This window comes from Leptonotus elevatus, chromosome 16, assembly GCF_054856555.1.
Source record: "Leptonotus elevatus isolate MCC_2025b chromosome 16, RoL_Lele_1.0, whole genome shotgun sequence".
Lineage (NCBI taxonomy): Eukaryota > Metazoa > Chordata > Actinopteri > Syngnathiformes > Syngnathidae > Leptonotus > Leptonotus elevatus.
Genome location: NC_141254.1, coordinates 2699500 through 2724020, shown reverse-complemented (window position 1 = coordinate 2724020; position 24521 = coordinate 2699500). Strand labels below are relative to the sequence as shown.

Here is a 24521-nt window from a genome sequence, read left to right as displayed (position 1 = left end):
TTCCACTGGCCTCCCTTTCATCTACATACATGCTTTCTGTATTGATGCGACTGATTACATTCCTCATCTTCCAATTGCTTCCTACAGTCACCACGGATCACAATGTCATCTGAAAACGTAAAGGTCCATGGCGACACGCAAGACATTTGACCTGTCATCCGAGCAAGCTTCATCAGTCATTTGGGTGGAGTTAGCCTTATTAGTAATATCCCATTTAGTTGTAACAATGGCTGACCAGTGGTGAATCTACGTGGTGGCCAGGCCACTCCAGAAAATTTGGATACCTGTTTCCTCTTCCTTGGTACTCTACCACAATTAATTTATATTTACTACATATTTAAACAATACATTTATAATTGATCTGAACCAAAAGAACATTTGCAGTCCATGTAAATCAAAATCTTATTTTCACACTATAGAAAGCAAACATGGTTTAGAAGTCATATCATACCATCCATCCACAGTCATGGTTTCATGACATAAAATGCACACATCTGCAGAACCTTGCTCAACGCATTCACGGGGGATACCTTTGTCCCTAAGTCATAGCACAGCCTTTTTTTATTTTATTTTTGTCTCTGTTTCCATGAATTGAAAATATGCTGCAAAGGGTCAATCTGTTGTGGGTTGAGTGTGGAGCTGTCTTGGAGACTGAACTACAATGGTGTTTTTTGGTTTTTTTTTAGGGGTGGGGTGGGATGGTGCTTACATTTGAGCCATCTATCGTCTATATCACTTATACAGGGTCGCACACTGGAGCATATACACCAGCTGATAAGAGGCGAGATACACTCAGTCGGGGGAGACAACCATACAGAAGAAGAAAAAAAAACCATTCACAAATACAGATAATTTTGACTTTTTCATGAAGCTACCATGGATGTTTTTGGAAAAAGCTAAAGACGCAAGCAAGCATGGAAAGAACATGACAACTCCATCTAGGAAAGGCCATATTAAAAGCCTGTAAAATGATCATTTGAATATTGTCATATCACGAGGTAAAGCTGCGCCTGCAGTGTCAGAGAACCTAGTTTGGGTGCAGACTCATCTTCCCTCTACATGATTATTGTCTTTGTGTAAGCTGCTAAACCTTTTTAAAATAGAGATTACAATGCGAGAACAGACTACAATATTATCTGCCGACTGCAGTTGTCACAGCTGAATAAATACATTCATAATATAGAACAATAAGAAATAATTTTAGTCCTGGATGTTTGGGTCAGTCTTTAAGAGACAAAAATAGAAAAATAAGTGAAGGGTAGTGAATAAGCACTCAAGTCACGTAGGTTCAGGGTTATTTAGATCCTTATAAATTTCATAATAAAGACCACTTTCTGTTGTCTTGAAAATTGTCAAGGAACTAAAAATGTTTGTTTTCATTCAGTCAAATAAAAACATTGGTGCATTGTGTTGCTGAGGACAGAATTTACGGAGGCTTTTCACTTTTATCTTCAGTTTGAGGCAGTCTGTCAACAAGGCCTGTAAACGCGTCAAGAGAAATAAAAGAGGCCTGTCTTCATCAGAGGTGGCAAATCCAGGTCCAGAAAGTAAAAACCCTGCCCCAGTTTGGCTTTAGCTCCCAAGCAGGTAAACAAGCACCATGGGTGTGTTAGCTAGCTAGCTAGCTCGCTCCCTAGCAGGTAAACGACACTCATCTGAATATATGACTGAATAGCCAATAGGCCAAGAAGGTCTAAAATAACTACTAAATACACCATTGTAACTAATTTTAATGCACATACATACATATTTTTTATCTTTAGAAAGGATGGCATCATATGATGCATAACTTTATCTACAAAAAAAATTCTTTTATAGCACATGCAGTACAGGCCAAAAGTTTAGACACACCTCATTGAATGTGTTAATTGCTTTATTCTCATTACTATTTACATTGTAGAATCTCACTGATGGCATCACAACTATGAATGAATACATGTGGAGTTATGTACTTTAAAAAACTGTGAAATAATTGAAAACATGTTTTATAGTCTTAGTTTCTTCAAAATAATCACTCTTGCTCTGATGATTTTTTTATTTTTTTGGCATTCCCTCGATGAGCTTCAAGAGTAGCCACCTGAAATGAAACTATATTGAATGAGTTCCCAGATGTGAGAATTCCAAGGCTGTGCGAAGAAGTAATCAGAGCAAAAGGTGGCTATTTTGAAGAAACTGGAATATAAAACTTGTTTTCAGTTTTTTCATCTTTTTTTGTCAATTACTTAACTCCATATGTGTTCTCTCTTAGTTGTGATGCCTTCAGTGAAAATCTACAATGTAAATAGTCATGAGAATAAAGCAAACACATTGAATTAGATGTGTGTCCAAACTTTTGGCCTGTACTGCATATCACACATTATCACTAATTATGTTTTATCTCTTCATTTCAGATGGTCAGTTAAGATTGATTTGTTAAGATTTGTGAACTGCTGACATCATGGCATCTGGAAGACAACTACGCAGTGGGAAAGTGGTCAGCGATACAAGTGAACGGGATGAACCAACTGAGAAGAGAACAAAGGTGGCAACTACTGCCACAATGTCATTCAATGATGTGTATCCCATTGCCAGTTCCAGCATCAGGGGCTCTCAACTTCCTACCAATCGCCATGTGTTCCATTGTTTCCTGCATTTGAGGAATGAGAATCCCAACAGCGACAATAGGTCTCTAGCTCATGATGCAGTGGCGGTAGTATTGCCAATCTGGAATATGACAAGGATTAAAACACTTACTAGACCAAATGCAGTCAACCGCTTCATGATCCTCCATGAAAGCACAGGACAATTGTCAAAAACAAGGGACAGACAACAAACCACAAGTTGAGAAACAAACTGACTTTCTGAAGGACCTCGCCAAGATATTTGAAATTGGAGCAAAAGATGATGTGGAGGAGATAAGAAGCAACAGGCTGCTCACAAAGGAGGCCAAGGAAGAGGACGTCAATTTCTACTTGGACCAACAGACCACTCGCCTGGCACACGTCAGGTCATGACAAGGTGTTTGAGAAGAAGTTTAGAGACAAAAGCTTCCGAGAAGAAAGAAAAGAGAGAATGTTATCATTGTTATCGTTGTAATGTTACCTTTTAACCTTGCCATACTCCAGAATGGCAATACTACAACCACTGTATCATGGGCTAGAGACCTATGGTCACTGTTGGGATTATCATTCCTCAAATGCAGGAAATACTGGAACACCTGGCGATTGGTAGTTGAGAGCCCCTGATGCTGGAGCTGGGTTGCCCAATGAGATACACATCACTAAATGACCTTGGGGCAGTAGTTGCCACCTTTCTTCTCTTCTCAGTTGGTTCATCCTGTTCACTTGTACCGCTGACCAGTTTCCTGCTGCGTAGTTGTCTTCCAGATGCCATGATGTCAGCAGTTCACAAATCTCAACAGATCAATCTTAACTGATCACCTGAAGTAAAGAGATAAAACATAGTTAGTGATATGTGATATATGTGCATTAAGAGTAAAAAATTTTAGATAAAGTTTTATGCATCATATAATGTCATCCTTTGCAGGCATACAAATATGTATGTTTGTGCACGCTAAAAACAGTTGGGTCAAAAATAACACAACTATGGGTCAAAAATGGACCAATTCTCTACTTGGGTCAATTTGACCCAACTATGAGTCAAGAATTGGGTCTTTTAGTGTAAAACAACTCATAAATATTGGTCATATCCTTTACTTGGGTCCCCCCCAAAAAAGGGTCAATTTGTGTAAAACAACCCATAAAGTGGATTGGGCCATTTTTTTTTTATCCATAATTGGGTTACTTTTGACCCAACTGTTTTTAGAGTGTGCATTAAAATTTGTTACAATTTACACAGGTGCTCATGTGTTCACTACCATTTGCAAGAACATTTTATTAGCTTTCATTTTGTACCACTTACAATGCTATAGCATCAACCTCTGGGAAGCTACAATGAACACAAGGTAGTAGTACAGATTTTCCAAGTAAAGAGCAGTCTTTAGTTGTGACTTGGAAACATTAGTGGCGTTAAAGGAACTTTAAATTAACTCAAAATTAACACACTAATTTTGACATCTTTTATACTTTGATCAAGACAATTATTCTATACAATTGCCTTGCCTTGGCAGCCATGTGATGTACAGTATCTCACAAAATTGAGTAAATTTCGATGAAATGAAAAGTAGTCAGTGTATAGCTTATGTAACAGTGTAAATGTATTGTTCCATCAAAATAACTCAACATACTGCATAGCCAAAAACAGTTAAACTCCTAACAACAAAAGCGAGTACACACACAAATGAAAATGTCCAAATTGAGTACAGTCATTTTTCCTGGACAGTGTTATGTGATTTGCTAGTGTTGCAAGGTCTCAGGTTTGAATAGGGAGCTGGCGTGTTAAATTTCGTATTACATCTCTCATACTGGTCACGGAAAGGTCAACATAGCACGGTTAGCACCTCTTTAACGTATTGCGACCAACTTCGTCTGTGGGCTATGTTGATAGCGTGGGTCTTACAACAAGCATAGGTGGCTAAGAACATGCTAAACTACTATAATTGAAACGTGCCAATAACTCGACCAACAGAGAATACTGTAACTTCACAAACACAGTTCAACCTGGCCTTTTTTTTTTTTAACAAATACTGTACATATGTTTATAATTTTTATTGTAATGTATTTTTGCATTTTAGTTTTTTTTAAATACCTAATAATTAGCGCTATCTCGTGGTGAACTAATAATTCATTCATTTTAAAAATACACTATTGATTTCAATCATGTGCAAAAAATATTTCCTACCACATCAATGTACATTTTTAGAAAATATATAATCATAGGTCTAGTAACCGGTAATTATATTACACAGCTGGAGCCTCACCTTACAAGAGGCTGACATGTTTCGCCGTCATCTTCCTGCTACGGATGCCCAAAGGACAACTTTGCGAACGTAGTTAGCCCTGCTTCCTGATAGTATCTGACCCATTGGATCGACTTACCTTTGCTTACCTTCCACAGTTGGGGCCTGCAGTTGGTCGTCGCTAAGTCCCGTCGCCCTCTGCTTTGCTCTTGCAAGCTTTTACTAGCTTCTTCCACTGCTATATAAAAAAAGATGACTTGACTTGACTAGCCGCTCGTTAGCTGCTCAATCCAGCCTATGGCTCGGGCTAACGCTCACTATAGCCGCTCTTGTTAGCTGCTCCGGCTAACTCTGGCTCGCTCGGTCTTTCGATGTCGCTTGCCGGAGTTCTCGCCGGCTGCCAAGTCGCTGCACTCGTCAAGATGCTTGCTCGCTTAGGCCAAATAATAATCGGTAGTAGGCTTGAGAAGTTTGGTCTCTCTGAGTTAGCGTAGTGCGCGTGCTTCAAAATGTTCGAGCTTTGGCTGCATTCGATTACTTAGCAACATCTAGTGGTCAACTTTTACACACTGTACCTTTAAATCTTATTATTTATTTATTTATTTTATACAGTACAGGTCAACAAAACTGAATTTCCTTTATTCAAACTTGAAACTGCAAAATTCTGATTTGAAAAGGAGTGCAAGTTATGAAAATAAATGTTTGGGAAAAAATCAAATTAATAAAAATTTATCATTCAGTTCAATTAAACAAATCCCTTCTAAACTAATACTCCTTGTGCACTCTCTAATGAGAGTGCCACTGCCACCTACTGTAGTGGATGTACAATTACACTTTATTTCAGTAAGGCAAAAATACAAAACAAAACATGTTCCCTGGGGTCACACGCCCCACCCTGACATGCACCATGCTCCCAGTAACCCTGCCTACCTATTTTAGAAGGACTTGAGTGGTGTGAAAGAAAATGCGAAAAAAATACAGAAAGAAAGAAGAAAGAAAGCAGGATTGTTTTGTATTATACTGCAGAATGTCCAATTCTTCGTATTCTTGGTGGTTGTGGTGATTATGTCGAAGATAATATTTCCAATTTTCACGAACGCAACACTGCCGGAGCGCCGCTGCTCTGCTCCACACAGCTAGTAATCACTTTCCTACTTGTGCTCATGTTGACTTGCACATGGAAGGAGCAACCGGGCACGTTTTTTTTTTTGTTTTTTTTATATGAAAACAGCCAGCCGTGAAGCAAAAGAAAAGCTATTAAACCCAATGCTGTACGTTAAGATATGTGATTTGAAAGGTTATTCTCTACACACGGAAATTTGACTAGAACCCGGTGAGCCCCGGGAGAGGCTTTTTGTTTAGTGTTATGTTGTTGGCGCCGTTTCTTGCAATTCGATGGGAAGCACATTGAAATTAGCACAAAGGACGTTCTATCGGCCCCTTTCGGACTAAAGCTGGATGTGGACAGAATCTGTGATAAGGGACGGAGCAGAGGCAGACGGCGAAAGCTAAACTTGTCTCGTCATCCGACGAGTGGTCGTCAAACGCAAAAAACTGAGGTAATTCTGCTTCTGTACACTCATATTGCCCGCTTGTCATGTGGGCTCTGTCTGACACAGTATTGCTCCATATTAGTTTCAGCTAGTGTACTAGACCCGACATAGTCAGTCTGCTCATGTGAAATGAAATGGCGTGCATGTGTGAAAGAACCTCTCACCCCACCACTCGTGGTGTGCACTGACTTGGCTAATTCATCAGCAATGGGGACAGGACCCTTTATTTCGGCTACCGTCTTGTTTAATGTTCCTTTACAAAAGTACGTACTGTGTTCTGTCGTTAATGCTATCTAACATGTTGTCTGGTGAGTCAGGCTAGTAGGAAGAGTATATATTTTATATTTGTGTTGACAGTAAGGCTGAGCAATTTTACTCCCCTTCACTATTGTGATTGCGATTTAATATGCTATAATTCTCCCCCCAAGGTTCCTTTCTCATGTGTTTTAAAAACACAAGCAATAAATTAATCAGAATTACAATTAACAATACTGTACATAGATATATTGGTCTTATAGGTTAGGTCTACGCTAAAATAAAGGCAAATATCAAAGACCGCTTATTTACTTCAATCAGAGTTAATTTACCAGGGTTTTTCCTGTGCACAAAATTCAGAGGCGGCCACCTCCACCTTATTTGCTGGCCATCTCCATCCTGAGTGACTGATAATGAATTAATGCTTTAACATGATAATAGTCATATTATTATTGGAACTATTATTGTTATTATTGAAACATGGAATATATTGTCTATAAAAAAATTTAAGCGAGTCAGTTTATTTTACAGAATACATGCACGTCGTGGCGCATAGTCAGGATTAGGGATGTTCGATACCACATTTTTCCCGACCGATATGCAACTCTTGATACCAAATACGGATACCACTAGGAAATCAAATTCCCCACCGACAGATGATTTTAAAGAAAGACCTATATATCCCATTATATTATTTTTCCTTAAAATTGCATGAAGTTAATGGCAATTTTGTGTTCATATAATTTCTAACTTCCTGATCGTAAAACGGCCGCACGAGGGCGGCCGATAATGGTATCAGTCACCGCCATGAGTACCGATACCTTAAAATAAGACTGGTATTGGCACCAATACCTGGTATCGGTAGTCACCCATCATATTCAGGATAATACCACCTCTGCCTCAATTGAGCCAGGAAAAATCCTGCAACTAAAAACTTTTGTCTTACAGTCTTTTAGGTTTTCACTACAATTAAAACAAAATTCTACCAAACAATTGAGGCATGAACATAAGTCAGTAAATTAAGTAGATGTTTTTTTAAATTAAAAAATTACATCAGTTACATGTTGTTTTTTATTTAAAAATTACATCAGTTACAAGTTTTTTTTAATGGAATGGGCTTTGCGTCGTTATCTCATTCGAGTTGCATGTTAGATGAAATGCACTGACTGCAAGCCATCTCTCTGCTAAATTAACATTGCCATTCTGTCGTTATCCTGTGCCCGTGTGCCGTATGCACTTGATTAAACTATTGGGAAATGACACCAAATACACTAATTCCAATAAATATGAATTAAAAAAATCCAGAGAAAATGTGTCTTGATAAAGATTAGCCTATTCCTTGAACAGTCAGCAGTCCAATAAAAAAACAAACTGACCCCTAATGTAGTGTTCCAACCATAAGTTTGGAAAAACCTATGGTGTATATCATACATTTCTCTTTGTCAGTCTCTTTTAAAATAATCAGACTTCTAAATAAGGTCTTGAATCCCTGAGCGACTGTGGGAAAGATCCTCTTTCCACCCCACATGTTATTTGATCCAGAGTTCTTCAGGTTTCTGATGCTTCATACCACATATTAGATTAGGTCTTAATCAGATATACATGGAGGCCCTTTAATTCCTGTTTAACAAGTCAGATTAATCAGAACTGTTTTGTGGCACACCGTACATGGCCACACAAACTTTTAATGTGGATACAAATACACAAATGGGGTGAATCACTTGATAATTTAATTAGGAAATGCCTTGCTTAAAGGCAGTGTGAGCAAAGTATTTTCGGGGGGACAAAGTGTTTGACAATTATTTTCCCTGTGCAACATTTCTCAGCCAACAAGACGAATTACTAATTTGATTCAACCTCCAAATCACTTTGCATAGCTACTTCTGCCATGATTACCAGCAATAGTTGACGAGCCATGCTACATGCTTGTATTATGCTGTCAGGGTCACGGTTCGGTATGTACTCCGTGCAACAGGCAGTGTTTGGGTTTTATGAACGTAAATAAATATGGGCACTGAAAACCATGTTAGCATTCCAAGCATATGGAAGTTTCATGTGATTGAATTCAGCTGTTTAAGTGTCTCTTTGAAATGGAGGTATAAATCCACTTGCATCAGATCTCTACTTTGCTTCACCATTTACTAGTACTGCTATTAAAAATTATGCAGCCATATTATGTATGCATGCATAGCATACATACAAATATGTGTTTATGACGTCGCCACGATTGTTTTACAACACTGCTTTGATTAGGGCTGATCGATTAATTGCATTTGCAATTAAATTGCGGTTTGACAAAACAGGATTACGTAATTGTGAGAAGCTGCGATTTAATTGCGCATTGATTTTTGTTTGGGGGGGGGGGCTCAGTATTGTTCATTCTGTAATTTTACCGATTCGACATGTCATCATCATTGCTCTTTAAATGCACATTGAAACAGAGCGGAAGGAGGGAAATGAGGGGGCAGCAGGAACGTCACCGCTGTAACGAAAGCCTGACACCATAAGTGCACGTAATTTTGGTGAGGTTTTTTTTGTCACATGAGACCTTGAGACGAGTGTCTAATCTTGGTTTTAAAACATTTCACTGTTGTGAATTATAACTTTTCGGCTGCCGTAGTGTCTGTCGCGCGTTTTGTAAACTGAGTGTACATGCAAGTGTGCGGCAGCTGCTGATAAATTTGAGTTGTCCTATATTTTGAGGCTAAATAGCTGGCCATATGTTGTGTCGTCCAATTTCATTAATGAAAATTAGGACGGACGAAAAGATTATTGCTCGTCATTACTCACCGTCATTTAGGTGCCGCAGCTTCTTTTAATGTTCATGTATTGTGGCGTTGGTGAACTAATCAGGCCAAGCGGCGAACAAACAACAACTCTTTAATAACAATTTGCAAGTAACTGTCTGCCGTAATCACGCCAGAACACAACAGCTCCGTCTGAACTCGCTAAGCTTACCAAAACAAAAGTCTGTGTTGCGTTCATGGCCCGTCCAGACCATGGGAAACTATGCAACCCGCGACCCACCCACAAAGATTGCTTCAGAATGCTAGTGTTTTTTTTTTAAATCAAATCGGAAAATGTTACGTCATATATGCAGGTATAATTTTACTTTGCCTACACTTTAACATGTGTGAGTTTACTGACTGGAGATTGCTAAGTTTTATCTTTTAAATATGTATATTACATTTATTTATTGATAAATGCACTTAATGCGGTGTTTAAAAAGTTGTTTCATGCAACATGAAAAGTTGGATATGTTGAAGTGTTAAATTGTAACTAACTGTAATTGTAGTAGAAAAAACTGTGATATTAAGGCTTCATTTGCCTTTATCTTAAGATCCTGTAATCTATAATACATCTGATATTGTTTATTATAATTAACTTTTTGTTGGGTAAAAAATTCATTGAAAAGGACCTTGAAAAAAATAATCACACATAATATTGCAATCGCAATATGGTTAGGGTTAGTGCAAATTGATTCGTTTTCTATTCTTTCTTTCATATACAAAATGTCCCAATCTACCATCTTTCTTTGTTTGTCTCTGTCTTGGAGGTCATGCACAAATCCAGCCTTGACCTGTGGCCTCAAGCTTTAGACACTGCTGCATTGTGAAGGCCAGGCATGCATTGTTTCCTTTCCTCCACTTTTTAATTATGCAAAGTACGAGCCAGGCTGTCCTCAGAAGTTCTTCTACACATGCAAAGAGCTACAGCTTTTTCAAACCTAGTGTGAAAAAGCATCTCCCTCGTGGCCCCCTGTCTTCCTTGTAGCCTCAGAGGGTGCCGTGACATTCCCAACGAGTTGCCAATCTCCTGTAAACAATCCTGGCATTGACACAGGCGCTGATTAGGAAGTTGTGAAAGTATCCTTACAAAGGCACAGTGGTAAATAATGAGTTCAGGATTCAACAAAATGGTTTCCATTCATGACTTTTTCTGAAATGAGGTGTGCTAAAGGACAACACTTTTCAGGAAGCCCTGTAGCTGGAAATATATATATATATATATATAATATATAAGTTTGTGTCAAATTCAGAAACATTCCCCTTCTAATCTTCAAAAATTAAAATTTTCCCCCCTAACTTTGTCATATTGCTATTCCACATGAATTGACCAGTCATCAAATTCATTCATGCAGGCATAATTACTCTGCTCTGTGCAGAAATGCTGTGTGCCGATATCATACGACTGCACTCATGCTGTCTTTTAGAAACACTGATAGCACGACACATGATACCTGCCTTTCTACATACTATGCAATGTTCTCCCTGAACATGCAGTGTGCAGTTTGACAAATAGGTTGTGCGTGCTTGAAGCCATTTAACTACTGCAAAATAGAGATGCGTGCATTGTACTGTATATATGAGCAAACACATTGCTACTTTTTCAGATGTCTGCTAGCTTAATGCTAACACATAATGCAAAATGCTATAGAGTGGCTAACAAATAGATACATTTATAAGAAAATAGAATTTTAAAGACCAAGGTTTTTTTGTTGTATTTTACTCTTTTCTTGACATTTACTGTTAACATTAATTTAAAAGTATTCAGTTACATTTATGAAAGATCTGACTTATTGTACTTTAAGGCAATTCAGAATCTTAATTGCAATTATTGAATTAGAATTATGAAAATATTTTCATTTCATCCTTGCTGATGCAACTTGTCGCTGCTATGTGGAAAAACACTTATGTCCATTTTTGTCTTTTTTTTTTTGTATTTATTTTTTGGGGGATGAAACTGAATGCAGACATTCCCAAAACATAAAAAAAAAAAAAATGGACATTGAAAAAGTGTTTTTCACATAGCGGCGATGAAATGTTTGTTTAACACTTAAGTGATTATAACACTAAATCATTTAACCTTTACAAAATTTAATTTGGAATTTAATGTTTGTGGACTTTTTATTATGTCCTATTTAAGACATGAATAGAAGATTGTTTCCAATCGCCTGAGGGGATTTCTCCTAAAAAACACCTACATAGAAACCTCGGTGCAGAAGGGAGGAGTCCCAAGGGTCCCAGGGTGCATCGAACACACAGGGGTGGTGACACATTTGATTAGGGAGGCACGAGAGAGCAAAGGAGATCTGGCAGTTCTGTGGCTGGACCTTGCCAACGCTTATGGATCGATACCACACAAGCTGGTGGGAGTGGCCCTGAGCAGATACCACGTTTCAGAGAAGATTTGAAATCTCATCCTTGACTACTACAACAATTTTAGTCTGAGGGCGTCCTCTGGAGCTTCAACATCGGAGTGGCATCGTCTCGAGAAGGGCATCATTACTGGCTGCACAATCGCTGTGTCTCTGTTTGCACTGGCCATAAACATGCTCGTAAAGTCTGCAGAAGTTGAGTGCAGGGGTCCACTGTCCAGATCGGGCACCCGACAACCACCGAACAGAGCATTCATGGATGATCTCACTGTGACCACAACCTCAGTGCCTGGATGCAGGGGGCTTCTTCAAGACCTCTTAACAGCTCATCACTTGGGCAGGAATAAGCTTCAAGCCTGCTAAATCTAGATCCTTAGACTTAAGGAAAGGAAAAGTCTCAGATCAGTTCCGCTTTAGGCTGGAAGACACAACAATTCCATCAGTGTCAAAAAAGCCTGTGAAGAGTTTGGGCAAGCTTTTTACTGGCAACCTGAAGGACACCGCTGCACGGCAGGGGACCAGCGATGACTTCGACACATGGCTCTCAGTAGTGGACAAGTCAGGACTTCCTGGAAAGTTTAAGGCTTCGATTTACCAGCATGTGATCCTCACTCGTCTCCTCTGGCCACTGCTTATTTATGAAATCCCAATTACCACTGTGGAGGGCTTTGAGCAGAAGGTCAGCCGATTCCTGCGCAGGTGGCTGGGCCTGCCACGGCGCCTAAGCAGTATTGCTCTCTTTGGGCATAACACCAAGCTTCAGCTTCCTTTCAGCATTTTGGCAGATGAGTTCAAGGTCACCAGAGCTAGAGAATTCCTGAGACTCAGCTGACGCCAAGGTCTCCTCAGCAGGGGTGGAGGTCAGAACAGGAAGGAAGTGGCGTGCCCAGGAAGCAGTGGAGCAGGCGGAGGCAAGGTTGCGGCACAGCACCTTAGTAAGCACGGTGGTCAGTCAGTCAGTGTATGACGTCCTCCCTAGCCCTGCCAACCTGTTCACCTGGGGCCTGATACTCACCTGCTTGCCAACTCTGCCAGAGAAGGGGATCATTATCCTCAGCGGCTGCTCAAAGGCCTTGGGAGACGGGCGTTATTGTTGGCGCCATGACCAGGTCCTGAAGGCAGTAGCAGACACCATCTGCTCTGGCTTCAACATCAGCAAGCAGCTACAGCCATCCAAGACTCGAATTGCCTTTGTCCGAGCAGGTGAGAAGCCTCAACCACCCAGAAAGACCCAAGGGGGGCCTGCTCGCTACAGCAAAAGACTGACAGCTCCTGGTTGACCTAGGGAGACAGTTGAGATTCGCGGACACCATTGCAGTCACATCACTTCAACCAGATATGGTCTTGATGGCCGCGGTAAGCAAGTAGGTGGTGCTGCTTGAACTAACTGTCCCCTGCGAAGATTGAGAAGAGGAAGCCCAGGAGTGGAAGAGGGCTAAGTACGCAGACCTGGTATAGGACTGTCGGCGGAATGGATGAAAGGCCCTATGGAAGTGGGCTGCAGGGGCTTCGCAGGACAGTCTCTACACCAGGTCCTGGGACTCTTAGGGATTTGTGGACTGCACAGGCTAAGAGCCATCAAAAACATCCTGGAGGCTGCTGAGAAAGCTTGGTGGCTCTGGTTAAGGAGAGGAGGAGGAGGGGGGGGGGGTTACGTGTTAAAGTACGCTACCTGGACACAAGTCAGGGCCTGATCACCCCCGGCTGGGTCGCCCGGGTGAGGGTGTCTGATGTAAGACCCGAAACACCCTATGACCCCGGGTACATCACTGACGATGTGTCCAGGTTGCACCACAAGGTGTATTAAAGTAGAAGAAGACTTGATGTGCCATTATTCATCAATATCGGATTAAAGTGAAGTGAACCCTCTACAACCCTGAATAAGATAACCGGTGTTGAAGATGGCTGGACAGACATTCCTTTCTAAATTCTATATGGAGATTAGAAGATTTTATGGATAGTTTTTAATTTAAACTTTCCAAGTGTATTAATGCTTCCCTCGTAATTCCTAGTGTAATTTGAAATGCTTTTCCTAGCAGTGTAATGCTTTTCTGCCCTTTTGGGGCACTTTCAAGGAAGAGGGCTCTAAACATCAGAGGACCAGTCAAGCGAAGCCTTGTAAAGTTGTCTAGTGCGTTCAATGGACGCCCACTTTCCAATGGCCCCATTGCTATTCTGTGAATTAGGTTGATGGGTGTCATGATGGCTGGGTGCATTAGGGTCAATATTTCATAGCCTGTTATTGCAGTCTGTGAATCCTGTATTTGTACCCAAAAGGATCAAGTCTTAGGTCTGGGCGATTATGGAAATAATAATAATCACGATTATTTTGATTCAGATTGATATCACATTAATAAAACAATTACGGTATTCATTGATTTTAGAACTTCATTTTTTTTCAACTACTAAAACTCAACAACTCTAAACTCTGATCATAGCTTTACGACCATTCATCCCTTCACATTGAACACTTTATTCTTCTTCTATTCTTTTTGTCAAGTATAAAATAACCTTGTAAATATCATGTGAAATTCAAGCCTCTTGCATTTTCATCCTTCATTATCAAACTTAAGCATTACATTACCCTCTTTATCATATTTATGTTATTTTCATAAGTCTGGTGACTTAATGGGCTAACCTGGGACCTCAGGGATGGTATTTTGTGCTATGTCAAAAAATCCTTGAATTTTGAGTACTGTGTAGGAACATTTCTTGAACCCCTTGAAAACTTAGAATTAAATATGACAGCGATAAAATTAGTAAGAAAGTAAAATAAGAATATACTGTACTCAAATAGCAATTGAAAAAAAATACTTGCTATTAATACTGTGTTCCTGCGCGTTTTGGCCTCTTAGGGGCAGTGTGGTGCTGTTCATCCATGGGGTACACGGTAATGCTACGTTCAGACAGTTGGGGAGGCATTTCTGGCGGCGCGATTGCATTGTAGTCAATTGACTTCGCGGGGGGGCATGGGGGGGTTTGTTGACGCGATGGTGTGCTGGGCGGCGCGTTTGGGACGTTTCCGGCGAGCATTTTGCTACTTTGCCCATTTCGCTGGCGTTGGCTAAATTTAACTTTTGGAGCCATCGCGTCAGCGACAGCCAATCGGTGTCGAGAGAGTCCACGTCACACAGCAGACAAAACACAGGAAGCGGTTGTGTACTGAACGTGTAGCATAGCAATGGAGGATTGCTTGACCGACGCAGTTTGCAGGCACCAGGAGCTGTACTACACGGCGATCTATGTGTACCGTGACCGGGCCAATAAGGAGATTGCTTGGAGGAAGAAGCGTGGAAGTCAGCTTATCTAATAAGTTTGCTTAATTGTCGAAGTTTGAAGCAAGCTAGCAATGCTACAATAAAGTTAGCACCACCTACCAAAGCGGAAATCCCTCCTCTTCCTCCGTTGCGGTGTGGAGCGAAGCAAATTCCATTGAGAACCCCGCGAACAAACACGTGCGAGACCAGCGTAGCGTCGCCATATTTTCGGTTTGGTCTGAACGTAGCATTACAATGAGAAGTTGAGAACAGAAGAAGGTTGAGATTGAATTCTATTAAAATAATTTGTTTTCCACAAATTGGGAAGACTTTGTGCCTTTGAGTAGTGTTATCTTACCTGTGGGTAACTGGGTATGTTTCCGCAGAATTTGTGTGTGAATATTCGTTATTTGAAGGACTATACATTTGAATGGGATCCGCCATGCTTGACAGCTCCTTAACATTAGCGCTAGGCTAGGATGTTTTAAAAACGTAGCATGTTTTGAATTTAAATACACACTGTATGTAATTCTCCTCATTGTGTGTTTAGTTTTACAGTTAACTCCACCTGGAGTGTCATTAAACAGCTTAATTCTTTGACCGCCAAAAACATTTAATAACGTTTAGTAAAATCCAAATGAGTGCCGCCAAAGACGTTAAAAGACGTTCACGATGTTTTTTTTGTTGTTGTTTTTTTAACAGGTGGAGGAAAGCCTTGGCAAGCTGTGCTAAAAGTATCAAGCAGGTCGAGTTAGTATAATGCCTATTTTTGGGCACTAGATGGCAGCGATGGCTCTCTTTGGACAATACTGGGAGGCGTCAGTAGAAGACGTGAGGCGGAGATAGAGTGTTGAGGGGACAATGGCTGAGGAAGCAAAAATGGCGACCGGTTGCAAGCAGCTCACGCTTGAGCATTTTTTTCAAAGACGAAAAGCATCGACCAATGCTAAAAAGCACATTGATGATGATGGTGACGCCGACATTGGAAGCGTTGACGGCGAAGTTGGAAGCGTTGACGCGGCGGCTTCGATCGCGTCGTAAAGCCCAGGGATGTGATTTTTCCGCTAATTCGCGGAATTCCGCTTTTTTTTATCTCCAAAAATAAAATTTTACAATTTTTTTAAGTGGTAAAAAAAATCCGATTTCGTCTCTCTACAGCATTCCATTTTAGTGTTTCCGTAACTGAAATGAAACGGATCTTGCGATTGGCTGAAGTCTCCGTGTTGACCAATAAACGCGCTTGTTATAAAGGCATAGGAGTATGCCATTGTTTGTTGACCAATAAACGCGCTTGTTATAAAGGCATAGGAGTATGCCATTGTTTGTTGACCAATAAACGCGCTTGTTATAAAGGCATATGAGTATACCATTGTTCATTTCTCACACGTTTTTGTCGGGTGTTTAAAGAAAGATGTCCGTGATCGAACGCAAAGATGCTCCGCGAGTTAAGGAAATTGACAAGATCGTAAAAAAACAAGTTTAGATGGGACTGGTTAGAGAACGATATATCTACAAATGTTGGAAAGAAGACTGTGACGAATTTGTTCAGGGACTTTATTCGGAAGATCGATCGTGCCGGGAAAGCGCTTTGCATTTGGTGCCATGATACCATTGACTAAGGATGCAGAAGCAGCTATGTTGTCTGCAAAACGAACAGAACTTGCTGTGAAACAGGACACCCAAATGAGCAAGGCTGCCTCAAGAAGAACCATCAAAGCTGCACAGAAGCAGGCTAGAAAGACCCATTCCAAAGCAATGAAGTCTAGGAGGAAGTAGTGTTTGTGTCATGTGAATGGATTGTGCTCAAGAATGAACACTTGTATATTCCTGTAAATATGTTGAATGTTTTAATGAGTAGAAAATAGAAAAACATTATTTATGTGTTAACTTAGTAATCACATTAGTTAGATATGATGATATTCTAAGTAATAGTTTTTAAAAGCAAAGGCAGTCCAATGTTTTTGAATGTGACTGATTTTGAGTTGACTAAAACTGCAATTTTATATGGGATAGTTCAATATACATTGAAAATGTATGCTGTTGTTTTGTCTATTTCTTTGTCATCTGAGTGCCCCGCTTGTCCCTCCCCCCACCAGGGCACTGCCCTGGACCTAGCTGGGTGCCCGCGGGCCCCAGACCCCCGGCTAAATTTTCAGATAATTTCACTTTGGTCAAATCACATCCCTGAAAGCCTCACCGGCTAGCGATGCTAACGGCGGAAAACGAGCACTTCTGCACAGGCGGACGTTCAATCGGACGATGAAGAGTACCCCGAGTCCAATGCATATTCATCGGAGGAGTGGGTACAGTCTGATCACGGAGAAGACACTGGTTCTGGACTACGATGCCACCATGAATGGAGTGGATAAGATGGATCAGAACATCTCTTACCACCCGGTATAGGAACTGAAGGACATGAGGAAGCCAGACGTAACACCAGGTCACCGTATCATGATCCCGAGAGTAGACTTTATGACAACATGGCCAAACACACACTGCAGTATATACCCGCTACTCCCCGGAAAAAAAGGCCGGCAAGAAAGTGCACGCGAAGGGGCAATCGCAGTGAAACTAATCTGTGGTGCAAATCCTGCTGCGTCTCCTTGCACGCAGGGGAGTTTTACACAATATACCTCACTAAAAGAAAAACGGTGTAGTTGAAACATCCACACAATTGTAAATAGTACCACAGTTGCACACATTTGTAAATAGTTTGCCAAATTGTTTTGTCAAATTGTTACACTGTTGAATGTAAATAAACGTATTTTGCTATCAAAAAACACTTTTTCATTGTTGGTGGTAGTGTTTTACAGAAGTAAAGCACTGTTTAGATGTTTGTGGCATCATTCATGGAAAAAAAAAGGTGTCAAATTCACGAGAGTGCATGCAATAATATCGTTTCACAAAAAGCTTGATTTCTCCGTATTTTGGTCCAACACAGAGTATTTGGGTGAAACTAACCTATTTTCTAACCTATTGGAGCTAATAAAAAGAGAACTCCTGGCTTAGGCTATTTCGGACAAAGAAATGGTTGCAATCTAACCCGAAAAAATTGTAATACTAATGGTGCTCCCATAGCTCGGCCACTGATCGTGATTGAACGATTTCCTTGGAAAAGTGCATGATTGGTATATTTCGACTAATGTGTTTTCTTGCCGATCACTAAAAACAATCACCCGCAGCTCACAGATTAATCGATTATTCAATAATTGTTCGTGAGCAGCTCTAAAGTTGAAAAATTTGGAGCTCATACATGTTTTCGGTATTGGTAGCATATGATCCTGATCAGAACAGCCCTAAATAATATAATATTTGATGAAGTGACAGTGCTATAGCAATTACTTACTCAACATATCTGACATTGTTGTTGCCAGTTGGTGTGAGTGATATGACAGTTGATGGCACAGGGTTGCTCAGGAATCTGCTTCATAAAATGTGTATAGATTGTTCCTCTTGGATTAATAGGCCCAAACGACAGGATTTATGCCACCAATTGTGGAGTGTAGTTCTGGTCAGTGAACTTATGTGGACAGAGAGCAGTCAGACAAGACATTATTCTGGGCTCATTAATCAGAGGAAGGGGAGTCAAGCTAATGTAGACATGACAAGTATGGAAGGACACATTCGCTGAACCCTGAGTTTGTGCAAGTCTGTCTTTCTGTCACACTTAAATCAAACATCTCTCTGGTACACTTGAGTAATCTCACAACCTTGATGTGGTAATAGGGAGAACTTGCATATTTTTGTGCATACCTTATCTGGTTGTTTTCTTTCTTGGTGGTATATAACGTGACAATTATGGAATTTCTGTGTGTGTGTTTTATTTTATTTTATAGTTGTCATAATTTTTGTTTACATGTAATTTGCGTTACACGTTTCTTCACATCTTCTTGTTTCATTTCCTACAAAGTTTGACATGCTTGCATCATTACAATGGAAATTTTTTGGGGATCAGGACTAGGATTCTTAATAATGTACATTTTCAATGAGAAGAGGATTAGGCCAAAAGTGGAGCAGCCAAAAGAAAATCCTCATAGCTTTAGTGATGTCCAGTCTGTCTGTTCCAACAGCTTTCACTTACCATGTGGGCATACCAAAAGTATTAAAATAGTGCTGATTTGGCACAATATTAGTGTCTCATCACAATCCTCAATTTCACTTTGGTGGAAATAACCCTTTATTGGCAAATTGCACACCCCTATTACGGATATTTGTGCTTCAATAGCCAGGGCTTTTGTTATTTATTCATTATTAATTTGTTGTCATATCATGGTATGAAATGAATCCCCTCACTGTAAAGTTACCTATCGTGATTTAAACCTAAGTAGAACAATTTATAATGGAAGTATCCAGTTTTTTTTTTTATGTGAAAAGTCAATATTTCCTGTTATTGTTCTTCTCTCCTTCTTTTCATTCAAATTTTGCATTTTTATGTAAACAATAAATATATGTCCACTTTTTCTTCTATGTAATGAAATTTGACACATAGCTTAAATATAGCCGCACCCCTGTAGCAAAGCTAAATTGATTTAAAAAAACAAACAAAAGTACTATTTTGAGACCTATCATTGTGTAGATCTAAAAACTAAGCAATCTAGGGAGTAAAATAGAGCAAACAAATGCTAATAAATAGTGTGAGTCAGTGGAGTTTATTCGAGAAGGCAGTCAAGTATTTTTTTTTTCAAGCCGTTTGAAGAACTGACCCGGCAGGTGAGCTCTATTGATTCATCAGCGGCAGATGTGATCCCTGCTGTTACCGCACCGGGTTCCCCCTACTTTCTTTTCCATAATGAGGGCGCAAATTGTCTCTCTTTCGTTCTCTCTCCTACTGTATTTGGTTTGTTGGTTTGTTTTGCTCTGCCTGACGCTCTTGCGCTTCCTTTATAGTGCGCCCCCTTGTGATCTGATGGATAAGCCGCACCTTTGTATTAGCCGCATGGTCGAATGCAAGTGAAAAAAGTAGCGGCTTATAGTCCAGAAATTACTGTAAGTATACTGTAATTTATTTCAATATTAACTGGAATAAGGACGTTTGAAAGTGAGTCGCGCAGAAGTGATGTCATCTAACAGTAGCAAATAGAAAAGCACCTTCAGATGACGCCGCTCCTTGGTGTCAATGCAAATTTGCATATTTGACTTTTGGCTCCAATGGCTAGCCTTGCCTGCTTTTTCAATAACTTCAGCCAAAATGCAACACGAGGTAAAAAGTACATACATTTTTTTATTTCACCATGTAATTTATTAAATCTTGCACAAAAGTAATACACTTTTTTTTTTAAGGAAAACTTATACTAAAACTAAACAAAACCTAAGCATTTTTTAAATAATTAAAACTAATACAAACTAACAGAGCTGCCCTGAAAACGAATTAAAACTAACTAAATTTAAAAAACTAAAACCCAAAACGAAACCCTGGTGACTACTCAAGAGTTGAGTATGCATCAGTCGAAAACAAAGTTGTATCGAACATCCCTAATCCTGACCATGCACCGTGACTTGCATGTATTCTGTAAATTCAACTGACTCACTTTCTTTTACAGTCAACATACTTTAAGAGTTGAATATGACGTATCAGCATTAATTCATTAAGACGGTTTTGCCGTAACATTTCATGAGTGGCAGTGGCGTCTTGGCAACTGTTTTTGCCAGGATTCAAAATATGAATTTCCATTGCATGATATAGCGACGTCTCAAAGTGCAGCCCATCAAATGCACAGAAACTTTCACATATACCCGAAAAAGCTATTTCCAGCAAGACACAACCAGGAACCCGCTGGCCGGCCAGCGTCATGACAAAAATAAACAATATATACAGACTACAAACATGTTACATTTTACAACATTAAACCTTATTTACAATTTCATATAGACCACCATGGATGAAATATTGCCATGATGATTTCGTTACCGGCAGGTGAAACTCACCACGAGCGCTCATTCTTTCTGAATGGATCTCAAGTCTCATTTGAGCGTCTCTCCGAGTCAGCTTGCCGTCCTCACTCTCCAGCTTCTCCGAAGCCCTCCAGCGGCCACCAAAGCCGCCATTCCCGAAGCTGGAGCCATGACCATGAGCCGGGGGAAGAGGCAACGGGCTGCAAATGGCTGGAGCTCTCTCTCATTCAAGTGGATGGCCCTGCCGCGACCTGGCAGCGGTGTGCGCTCACATTTTTAATTTTTTACTACAGTCATTAAAATTTCCTCCACTTAAATTATTCGGTGCACCCCTATAGTTGAGCGTTGTTGTAAAACTTTTATGTTTTGTGTATTTACTGTATTTGTATGACTTTGGCGACAGCCGGAGGGTGCCTCTGCCTTGCTTGAAACCAGGAAATGGGCATGTGCAACGGAGTTGCTCCATGATCTGTTTCTTCTTTGCTAGTTGCTTCAAGGTATTCCGGTGCATTGCTGCTGTTATAGCGCCTCCATAGTGGTGCAACAATGCAACCGCAGTTAAGTATTTTAACAGAAGTCGCAGCAGTGTTGCTGCCGAGCTCAATGAGTTTTAATTTGAGGGCGAGTTTAGTTTAGTAAAAGGACAGTGTGCAGTAACATTAAAACACTGCACCAGATTTAGCACAATGCTGTAGTCCCCCGATCAACACAGCTGGAGCGCTGTGTTGAGCGATATGAGTCGCTCTGGCTGGGGGCAGTGTAAAAATTAGCTGGAGGTGGAAAAACCCTCACATATCTTTTCACTTTCAGATGGCAATTAGACAGTATCTTATTATTTTGGACTAGGGATGCTCCAATCTGCTTGTTCCATTACCGATGTCGATACTGACCTTTATATCGGGTCAGGGTCATGGATGCGTGTCCACCTCAGTGTTCATACCCACGCCATGGCACGTCTCAGGTTTGGGAGCTAACCAACTGACTATCATATCATAGGAAATGCATTGTAATTACACTGAAATGATTAAACGATTAGCTTTCAGTATATAATGACATATTCACTACAATTACGATGTCACGGTTTCTCTTAAGGCTGAAGTCGTCCAGCGGTTAAGAGAAAGGACTGGCGTGCTCGGATTCAAATCCCACTTCGACCACTCTTTAGTACAAATGCAATTCTAAATACTAGTCATTGTCACAATTATTTCACAGCCACTACTTTTGATGTCATTCATCATTAAGTTTTTATTCCGATCTATATTCAAATTCAACGCAAGCTTTCAGTATATTAGGACATATTCACTATAATTACATACAATGTCACGAATACTTCTATGCTTTGGTTGAAGTGGTCCAGTGGTTAAGAGAAAGGAGTGGTGATCAGTGTACCTGGGTTCAAATCCGCTTGGACAACTTCTTTAGTACAAATGCAATATTGAATATTCATTGACAAATTATTTCACATCCAGTATTTTTTATGTCATTTGTCATTATTAACTCTTTGACTGCCAGACATTTTCAGAAAAGGGATGCTGTGGGTGCCAGCCGATTTAAGCATTTTGACTGATCTTTCAAGGTCCACAGAAAATTCTGTGTTTGGACTATGGAAACACAGATACTACCAAAGATTGAACTCTCATCTTTCATCAGAAAAAAAAAGTTTGTTTCTACCTTATTCCGTTCTTCAGTAATCAACAATTGAAAATGGTTAGTTTCACCCAAATGCTCTTGTTTTGGACCAAAATACGGAAAAATCAAGCTTTTAGTGAAACGATATTATTTCATGCACTCTAGTGAATTTGACACCTTTTTTTTCCATGAATGATGCCACAAACATCTAAACAGTGCTTTACTTATGTAAAACACTACCACCAACAATGAAAAAGTGTTTTTTGATAGCAAAATACGTTTATTTCCATTCAACAGTGTAACAATTTGACACAACAATTTGGCAAACTATTTACAAATGTGTGCAACTGTGGTACTATTTACAATTATGTGGATGTTTCAACTACAGTTTTTCTTTTTGTGTAACGCTCCCCTGCGTGCAAGGAGACGCAACAGGATTTGCACAACAGATTAGTTTCACTGCGATTGCCCCTTCGCGTGCAGACGCTACACTTTCTTGCCGGCCGTTTTTTTCCGGGGAATAGCAAGTATATACTGCAGTGTGTGTTTCGCCATGTTGCCATCAAGTCTACTATCAGGATCATGATACGGTTATGTTACGGTGGTGTTACGTCTGGCTTCCTCATGTCCTTCAGTTCCTATACCGGGTGGTAGATGTTCTGATCCATCTTATCCACTCCATTCATGGTGGCATCGTAGTCCAGAACCAGTGTCTTCTCCGTGATCAGACTGTACTCAGACTGTACCCACTCCACCGATGAATATGCATTGGACTCGGGGTACTCTTCATCGTCCGATTGAACGTCCGCCTGTCCGATTGAACGTCCGTTGTGCTCCGCGTTTTCCGGCGTTAGCATCGCTAGCCGGTGAGGCTTTATGACGTGATCATAGCTGCCGCGTCAACGCTTCCAACTTCGGCGTCAACCTCGGGAGTCACCATCATCATCATCGTCAACATCAATGTGCTCTTTAGTATTAATCGATGCTTTTCGACTACTCTTCATCGTCCGATTGAACGTCTGCTTGTGCAGAAGTGCTCGTTTTCCGCCGTTAGCATCGTTAGCCAGTGAGGCTTTACGACGTGATCATAGCCGGCGCGTCAACGCTTACAACTTCGGCGTCAAGCTCGGAGTCACCATCATCATCATCATCGTCGTCATCAATGCGCTGTTTAGCATTCGTCGATGCTTTTCGTCTTTGAAAAAAATGCTCAAGCGTGAGCTGCTTGCAACCGGTCGCCATTGCTGCTTCATCAGCCATTGTCCCCTCAACACTCTAGCTCCGCCTCACGTCGTCTACTGACGCCCACCCAATCTTGTTCAAAGAGAGTCATCGCTGCCATCTAGGGGCCAAAACTAGTCATTATACTAACTAGATCTGCTTGATACTTTCAGCACAGCTGGCCAAGGCTTTCCACCACCCATTTAAAAAAAAAAAAAAAAAAACAGTGGAAGTCTTTTAACGTCTTTGGCGCTCCTCCGTAGGATTTTACTAAACGTTATTTAACGTTTTTGGCAGTAAAATAGTTAACTCATTGACTTCCAGCCATTTTCACTGAAGCAACCCCCTTCGCTTCTCGGCTATTTTTATTTATTTATTTTTGTACTGGATTTTGATTGATTTTGCAGGCCCACAGAATATTGTGTTCTATTGCTATAAAAACAAGAAAGACTAGAGTCTCTTCTTTCATCAGGAAAAAAATATACATTTGTATCTGTTTTTGTTTTGCAGCAATTAGCATTAGAATATAGCTAAGTTTCATCATTATTCACAAATCTGTTTAGAACTGTGGGTAAATTAGTTTGTTTGCAACATGGCTCTGGCTGATCTCATACACTCTGCTGCCACCTGCTGGTCGTTTTTGTAATTACCACCATTGCTTCACCCACTCTCTGCAGTTCAGAGGCTGCATCAAATAATTTTGGATGCTCTAGCATAGA

The 24521-nt window shown here is 40.4% G+C and overlaps 1 protein-coding gene and 1 pseudogene across 4 annotated transcripts in view; both read left to right on the top strand.

Moving 5' to 3' along the window:
• Nucleotides 1–2437: 2437 nt before the first annotated feature.
• Nucleotides 2438–13305, top strand: LOC147160384 (uncharacterized; annotated as a pseudogene).
• Nucleotides 5967–24521, top strand: part of arhgap32b (Rho GTPase activating protein 32b) — a 130145-nt gene continuing 111590 nt past the window's right edge. For all 4 annotated transcript variants that reach the window (XM_086098565.1, XM_086098564.1, XM_086098562.1 and 1 more), the window contains exon 1: nucleotides 5967–6396. The gene's annotated coding sequence lies outside the window, so the exon portion shown is untranslated. The remainder of the gene's footprint in view (nucleotides 6397–24521) is intronic.